Genomic DNA, 8,110 nt, shown 5'->3' with positions numbered 1-8,110 from the left:
TAAAAGAAAAAGTGAGAAAACCCAAATTCACAAAATTAAAGGTGAAAAAGGAGAAATCATCACAGACATTCCTGAAATCCAAAGGATAACATTAGAAACTATTTTGAAAATTTATACTCCAATAAACTAGAAAATCTTAAAGATATTGACAAATTTCTAGACACATAAACTTCCCAGACTGAACCATGAGAATTTAGAAAACTTAAACAGACAAATATCAAGGAATGAAATGGAGACCTTTCAATTAAAACAATTATAACCTTTCAACAAAGAAAAGCCCAGGACCAGATGGATTCTTAGCCAAGTTCTAGCAGATCTTTAAAAAAGAACTAATAGTAATCCTCCTTAAATTTTTCCATGAAATATAAAAGAAGGGAAGACTCCCAAATTCATTCTATGAAGCTTATATCACTATGGTATCTAAACCAGACAAAGACACACCGAGAAAAGAAAACTTCATCCCTGATGAATATCGATGCAAATAGCCTTAATAAAATACTGGCAAACCACATTCAAACACGCATTAAGAGGATAGTGGGCTGGAGTTGTGGATCGGTGGTAGAGCACTTACCTGGCATGTGCAATGCCCTGGGTTCGATCTTCAGCACCACATATAAATTAATAAATAAAGTAAAAGATCCACTGACAACTAAAAAATATTTTTAAAAAAGAGGCTAGGGGCTGGGGAGATAGCTCAGTCGGTAGAGTGCTTGCCTTGCAAGCACAAGGCCCTGGGTTCGATCCCCAGCAGCTCCCCCCAAAATAAATAAATAAATAAATAAAAAATGAAAAAAAAATTAAAAAGAGGCTAGTTCACCACAATCAAGTGGGCTCCATCTCAGAGATTAAGTTTGGTTCAACATACACAAATCAATAAATGTAATTCACCACAGAGTTAAAGACAAGAATCACATGATTTTCTCAATAGATGCAGAAAAAGCATTTCACAAAATCCAGCACCCACTCATGTTTAAAACACTAGAGAAACTCGGAACTCTGAAACCATTAGCCAAAATAAATATTTCCTCCTCTAAATTGTTTTTGTTCAAAAATTTTGTTCACAGCAATGAAAAACTAACATATCACTCCACAGAGGAAGGCGTGGGGAGATGAATTGCTGTAGTTTGTTCCAAATGGAAAGGGAGCACAGTTCCCCTCATCTCCCACTCCCTGAAGAAGCCCTTTCCCTTCTCTGACTCTCCTTCCCTCTGCCCAGCCAAGGTCTCTGTTTTCTCCTCCCCAAGCCCACTGAACACTTCATGCCTTTTCTTCAGCATAAACTTTGTGCCAGAGAGATGTGTTTAAAGGTAGAGTGTTCATACTTGGAACCCCATGTTCAATTCTCAGTAACAAGAAAAAAAATTTTGTAAGGAAGTAAAAACAGATAACAAATTGAGAAAAGGTTATTGTGTTATTTAGAATGTTCCCAATGTGTTGGTGTTGGGAGGGCATCCACTAACTTCCCCGCATATTTCAAAATTTATTGATTTCTCCACAGAGCTGACACAGTACAATGAATTTATAGGAGTTATCAGAGACGCTGGAGTCATGGAAAATGGTCACTGAACTCTAAAACTTCCAGAGAACACCTCTTACTTTCCATGGGTACTGGTTCCTGGAGCTTAACCACATACCTGGAGGTGGGAGGTTATTTGACTATTTTTTTTTTTTTTTTTACTTTTCATCCCTATTGATTTATTTATTGCTTTCTTGTTCCCACTTTTTCATTGGTGCATTATGGTTGTACATACTGATGGGATTTGTTGATACATATTCATACATGCACACAATACACAAAAAAAACAATATAATTTAGACAATATCCCTCCCCAGCACTTCCCCTTCCCTCCCCACCTCCTACTCCTTGGTCCCTTTCTTCTACTGATCTCCCCTTGATTTTCATGAGATCTGCCTCCACCTTTCTTTTCCTTTTTCCTCTCTAACTTCCACACTTGAGAGAAAATACATGATCCATGATTTCGGAGTTTGGCTTATTTTGCTAAACATAATGCTCTCATTACATCAATCTTCCTGCAAATGCTGTAATTTCATTCTTTATTGCTGAGTAAAACTGTATTGTGTATATATACCACATTTTCTTTGTACATTCATCCACTGGTGGACACCTAGGCTGGTTCCATAATTTAGCTATTGTGAACTGTGCTTCTATAAACATGGGTATGCATGTATTACTATAGTATAATGACTTTAATTCTTTAGGATAAATGCCAAGGAGTGGTATAGCTGGGTTGTATGTTGGTTCTATGCCTAGAATTTTGAGAAAGATCCATACTGATTTCCATAGTAAATTAATTTACAATCACATCAAAAGTGTAAAAGTGTTCCCTTTTCTCCAGCATTTATTATTATTTATATTTTTTGAATTTTTTTTGTGGTCATAGATGGACAGCATGCCTTTATTTCATTTATTTATTTTTATGTGGTGCTGAGGATCAAACCCAGTGCCTCACATGTGCTAGGCAAGTGCTCTACCACTGAGCTACAGCCCCAGCCCTATTATTTGTATTCTTGATAGCTGCCATTATGACTGGTGTGAGATGAAATCTCAGTGTAGCTTTGATTTGTATTTCCCTAATTTCTAGAGATGTCGAATATTTTTCTCATATATTTGTTTGTCATTTGTGTTTCTTCTTTTGAGAAGTGTCTGTTGAGTTCATTTGCCCATTTATTGATTGGGTTATTCTTTTTTTTTTTTTTTTTTGGTGTGAAGTTTTTTGAGTTTTTCATATATTATGGATATTAATCCTCTGCCAGAAGAGTAGCTAACACAAATTTTCTCCAATTCTGTAGGTCGTCTCTTCACATTCCTAATTGTTTCCTTTGCTGTGCAGAAGGTTTTCAGTTGGATGCCATCCTGTGTATTAACATTTGGCATTATTTCCTGAGCTATAGGGGTCCTACTGAGAAAGTTGTTGCCTGTGCCTATATATTGGAGTGTTGACCCTACATTTTTCTGTAGGAATTGCATTGTTTCTGGTCTAATTTCTCAATCTTTAATCTATTTTGAGTTGATTTTTGTGCAGGGTGAGAGATAAAGGTCTAGTTTCATTTTTCTATATATGGATAACCAGTTTTTCCAGAACCACTTTTTAAAAAGGCTGTCTTTTCTCCAATGTATGTTTTTGGCACCTTTATCACAGATCAGATTACTGTAGAAGTGTGGTTTTGCCTTTATGTCTCCTGTTCTATACCATTGCTCTATGTGTCTGTTTTTATGCCAGTACCATGCAGCTTTTGTTACTATAACCTTGCAGCATAATTTGAAGTCAGGTATTGTAATGTCTCCAGCATTGTTTTTTTGGCTTAATATTACTTTTGCTGTTCTGGGTCTTTTATTTTTCCAAACCAAATGAATTTCAGGACTTTTTTTTTTTTTTTTTAGTTCTGTGAAAAAATTCATTGGTGTTTTGATGGATATTGCATTGAATCTATATATTGCTTTTGGTGGTATAACCATTTTAATAATATTAGTTCTGCCTATCCATGAACATTGGAGGTCTTCCTATCTTCTTGTATCTTCCTCAGTGTTCTACGGTTTTCATTGTAGAGGTCTTTCACCACTTGGTTAGATTTATTCCAAGGTATTTTGGGGGGCTCTTGTGAATGCAATTGCTTATTCAATTCTTAATAAGCATGCAAATGAAATTTATAATAATATTAGCATCCTATTATAAATTGGCAAGATAGTATGTCCAAAACAACCTTACTTTAATCTATGCTTATAGATGAAAGTTCTATTAGCTGTGCTCAACCATTATTTATTTATTTATTGGTATTCTAAATGGGTAGTCAGATACATATGTCTTGCACATCTTGAACTGCATAGCATATATTCATAATATTCTTAGATCAGTTTTTTTTGCTTAATGAATTCCTTTCTGTTCAACTTATTTGAATAGAAAAGGACTTGCAGTAGATTATTGAAAATGAACTTCAGTTTAACTAAAATGGATGTGTTGAAGCCTTTTAAGTATTGTCTTCATACTGTATGTAAAGTGGATACAGAAATCTGCTGAAAATCATGAGCTATAAAGATCTATAGCTTTAAAGAGGTCAATCTATTTTAACTTACTTGCTGAATGATCTGTTTGATATGTGAGAGAACTTAAATCATATCTTTTGTGAAGGATGCATGGTGGATGCTTGCTGCTAGCTAAATAAGCATTTTGGGGACTTAGTCTCTGAGTCAGTGGACACTGTTAGAGCTAAGTGTCTACCTGTCCCAGAGCTGGATAACAGCTCCATGGGGTGATGAGAGATAGACTACAAGCAAAATAGTAGGGTAAGTCCTCAAGGAGAGAAAGAGGTGACATTTATAATTGGATATGTGAACCCCATCAATTAAGGGGTGACTTTTTGTTATCCTGTGCTGGCAATGGAACCCAGAGCCTTGTGCGTGCTAGGCAAGCCCTCTATCACTGAGCTACACTCCCAGTTCCAATGAATACTTTATTTAGAGAAATTCCCAGGTGCAAATCGTCATATACATACAAGGTCTCAATCTTTCTGCTCGCATGCCATATGCTAAGATATGACTCAATTGCAGCCACACCTTCACACATTTCACCACAATCAGTTCTGACCTAGGTTTTAGGGGCACCAGGAAGAGCAAGAGCTTTTAGGAAGGGGAAGAGTTGGAAGACTTATGCAGAGAATGAGTTAGTTATGAAGCACATCTTTCCAAAGTTATTAATGAATTCTGAAAAGTTTTTTATTCTCATTGCCAGACTTTTCACATTCATGTATCTGTGATCAAAAAGACTTTTGAGAATTTGGGGCTTTATCAAGAAACTGAGTTGATAATGATTGGCAGGGCCTGCCTTCCATACTGAGGACTCAATTCTTCCCTGCATCTGCTTGAACACAATTGACAGAAGAGTCAGTGTGGGTTCTTGTGTCTGTTACCAATGTCTCTTCATAGGATATGTTCAGCTTCACTTGACTTTGTTTCTAGAACCAACTCCATTCTTCCCCATGTGGACCTGCAAGCCTCCTGTGTTTCCACTTGGGATGTGTTATGGTTTAGATCTGAAATGTTCTCCAAAATCTGATGTGTTGATGGCTTGGTCTCCAATGCAGCAGTGTTCAGAGGTGGGGCTTTGGGGGAGTGATTGGATCCTGAGGGAGCAGACCTCCTTAATAAATTAATCCATTGATGAATTCATACTTTACTGAGTTTGGGGGCAGGGTCCTTGCTGTAAAAGCAAACTCTCTCCCTGTTTCCTGGATGCCATGAGATAAGCAGGTTTGCTCCACCTTGAGCTCCCCACCATAATGTTATGCCTCACCACAGGCCTAAAAACAATGGAATCATCTGACCATGGACTGAAACCTCTGAAACCATGAGTCAAAATAGACCTTTTCCACTTTAAGTTTATTTTCTCAGGTATTTTGTTATAGCAATGTGAATCTAAGTAATAGAGGATGCTTCCCACTTTTTGCCAGCTAGATTCTTCTCATTCCCCAGGTTACAGTTTAAACTGCTTCCCTAGGTCAGCCTTTTCTGAGTACCCAATCTGAACAGTTCACAATTAATAATTATATATTTGTCCTTATTTTCTCCTTATCCCCATGATGGCAAGCACATTAGTCTGCTCAGGCTGATGCAATGAAGTACCACAGACTAAGTGACTTAAACATCAGATATTTAGTCTCCCAGCTCTGAAAGCTAGGAGCTGGAGATCAAGAGGTCAGTACTGATTATTTCTGAGGCCTCTCTCCTTGGGCTGCACATAGCCATTTTCTCCCTGTGTCTTCACACTGTCTTCCCTATATGTATTTCTGTATCCAAATTTTCTCTTTTCATAAGACACCAGTCATATTGGACTAGTGACCACATTAATGAACTCATTTTAACTTAATTACCATCTTCAAATACAGTCACATTCTAAAGTTCTGGGAGTTAGGACTTCAATATATGAATTTGAAAGGGGACACAATTCAGATTATAACAGAAAGAATTGTGCAGTTTTCCCACCATTCATTATATGGTTGCTTGGCACCTAGAACAGTGTATGGCGTGTAATGGACCCTTAACAAATGTTAGTTGAATGAGTGAGTGACTAATTCTTTCCAGTTTTTTAAAAGATGAACTCTCCTGCAGGCCTATCATGATGGGAAATTCTTTTATTGTTCAGAGTTCTTAGTGGGTTTGCTTATTACTTTACACAGATCTTGTGTCTTCCCTGAAAAGATTTAAACTGACTTATCAGAATACACAAATATGTCAGCTTAGGATCAGACTTCCTTAACATGACTCCCAAAGCACAAGAAATAAAAGCAAGAATCAGTAACTGGGATAGATTCAAGCTAAAAAGCTTTCTCTCAGCAAAGGAAACTATCAGCAAGGAGAAGAGAGAGCCTACAGAGTGGGAGAAAATCTTTGCCACTCATACTTCAGATAGAGCACTAATTTCCAGAATATATAAAGAACTCAAAAAACTCTACACCAAGAATGCAAATAATCCAATCAACAAATGGGCTAAGGAAATGAACAGACACTTCACGGAAGAAGATCTACAAGCAATCAACAGATATATGAAAAAATGTTCAACATCTCTAGTAATAAGAGAAATGCAAATCAAAACTACCCTATGATTCCATCTCACCCCAATTAGAATGGCAATTATCAAGAATACAAGCCAACAATATGTGTTGGCGAGGATGTGGGGGAAATGGTACACTCATATATTGCTGGTGGGGTTGCAAATTAGTGCAACCACTCTGGAAGGCAGTGTGGAGATTCCTTAGAAAACTTGGAATGGAACCACCATTTGACCCAGCTATCCCACTCCTTGGCCTATACCCAAAGGACTTAAAATCAGCATATTACAGAGATACAGTCACATCAATGTTCATAGCTGCTCAGTTCACAATAGCCAGATTGTGGAACCAACCTAGATGCCCCTTAATTGGTGAACGGATAAAGAAACTGTGATATATATATCACTGTGATATATATATATATATCAATATATATATCAAAGGGTGACCTTTTGAAGGAGGAACTACATATGGTGACAAATGTATTGATAACATTTTCAGTGACATATACTAAGAGACCTACAAGACTGCTTATTTCTCTCTTTTGACTTTAAAAATTTAAAAATTTGTGATATATATTGCATATATATATATATATATATATACACAATGGAATATTAGTCATAAAGAAGAATAAAATTATGGCATTTGCAGGCAAATGGATGAAATTGGAGAATATCATGCTAAGTGAGATAAGCCAATCTCAAAAAAACAAAGGATGAATGATCTCGCTGATAAGCAGATGATGTACATAATGAGGGGTGGGAGGGGGCAAGAATGGAGGAAGGAGGGACTGTATAGAGGGAAAAGAGAGGTGGGAGGGGTGGGGGGAAGGGAAAAAATAACAGAATGAATCAAACACCATTACCCTATGTAAATGTATGATTACACAAATGGTATGCCTCTACTTCAAGTACAGAGAAACAAGTTGTACCCCATTTGTTTACAATAAAAATAAATTAAAAAAGAATACACAAAATACAAGATGACAAGATTTTTAAATGGAACAGAGCTGAGAATGTAGCTCAGTGGTAAAGCACATTCTTAGCATGCATGAGGCCCAGGGTTTCATGCTCCACTAAAAAAACAAAAAACAAAACAAAACCAAAAAAAGAAAAGAAATAATCATATGTTACATAGATTCATATCCTTGTTTATAGAGTTGGACTTAGGTTGTCTCCAAGTTTTCCAGTTTATATGGTTCATAGAGTCTATTAGATAAAAACAAGGTCATTGGTGTCAGGAATGGAGAAAGGTTTTTCCTGGGTGACCCTTTGAAGGAGGAACTACATATGGTGACAAATGTATTGATAACATTTTCAGTGACATACACCAAGAGACCTACAAGACAGCTTATTTCTCTTTTTTGACTTTAAAAATTTAATTGTACTGTATTTATAGTTTCCCACTGTAAAAGAGCACACATTCATTGAAGGAAATCTGAAATATGTAGGAAAGCAGAAAAAAGACATTAAAGCCCAGAGAAAACTATTGTATACTAGTGGGTGTATTAACTAACAAAGAGTTCGAATTGCATATTATTTTC

General features: G+C 36.5%; 1 non-coding gene across 1 annotated transcript; it reads left to right on the top strand.

The window, feature by feature from the left end:
- The first annotated feature begins 683 nt into the window (after positions 1-683).
- Trnaa-ugc (transfer RNA alanine (anticodon UGC)) lies at positions 684-760 on the top strand. The gene has a single exon. It is a non-coding gene; the product is annotated as a tRNA-Ala (tRNA).
- The last annotated feature ends 7,350 nt before the right edge of the window (positions 761-8,110 follow it).

The sequence above is a fragment of the Sciurus carolinensis genome, chromosome X (genome assembly GCF_902686445.1).
Source record: "Sciurus carolinensis chromosome X, mSciCar1.2, whole genome shotgun sequence".
NCBI classification, from domain to species: domain Eukaryota; kingdom Metazoa; phylum Chordata; class Mammalia; order Rodentia; family Sciuridae; genus Sciurus; species Sciurus carolinensis.
The sequence above is the reverse complement of the archived record's forward strand: the minus strand, read 5'-3'. Positions and strand labels throughout refer to the sequence as shown.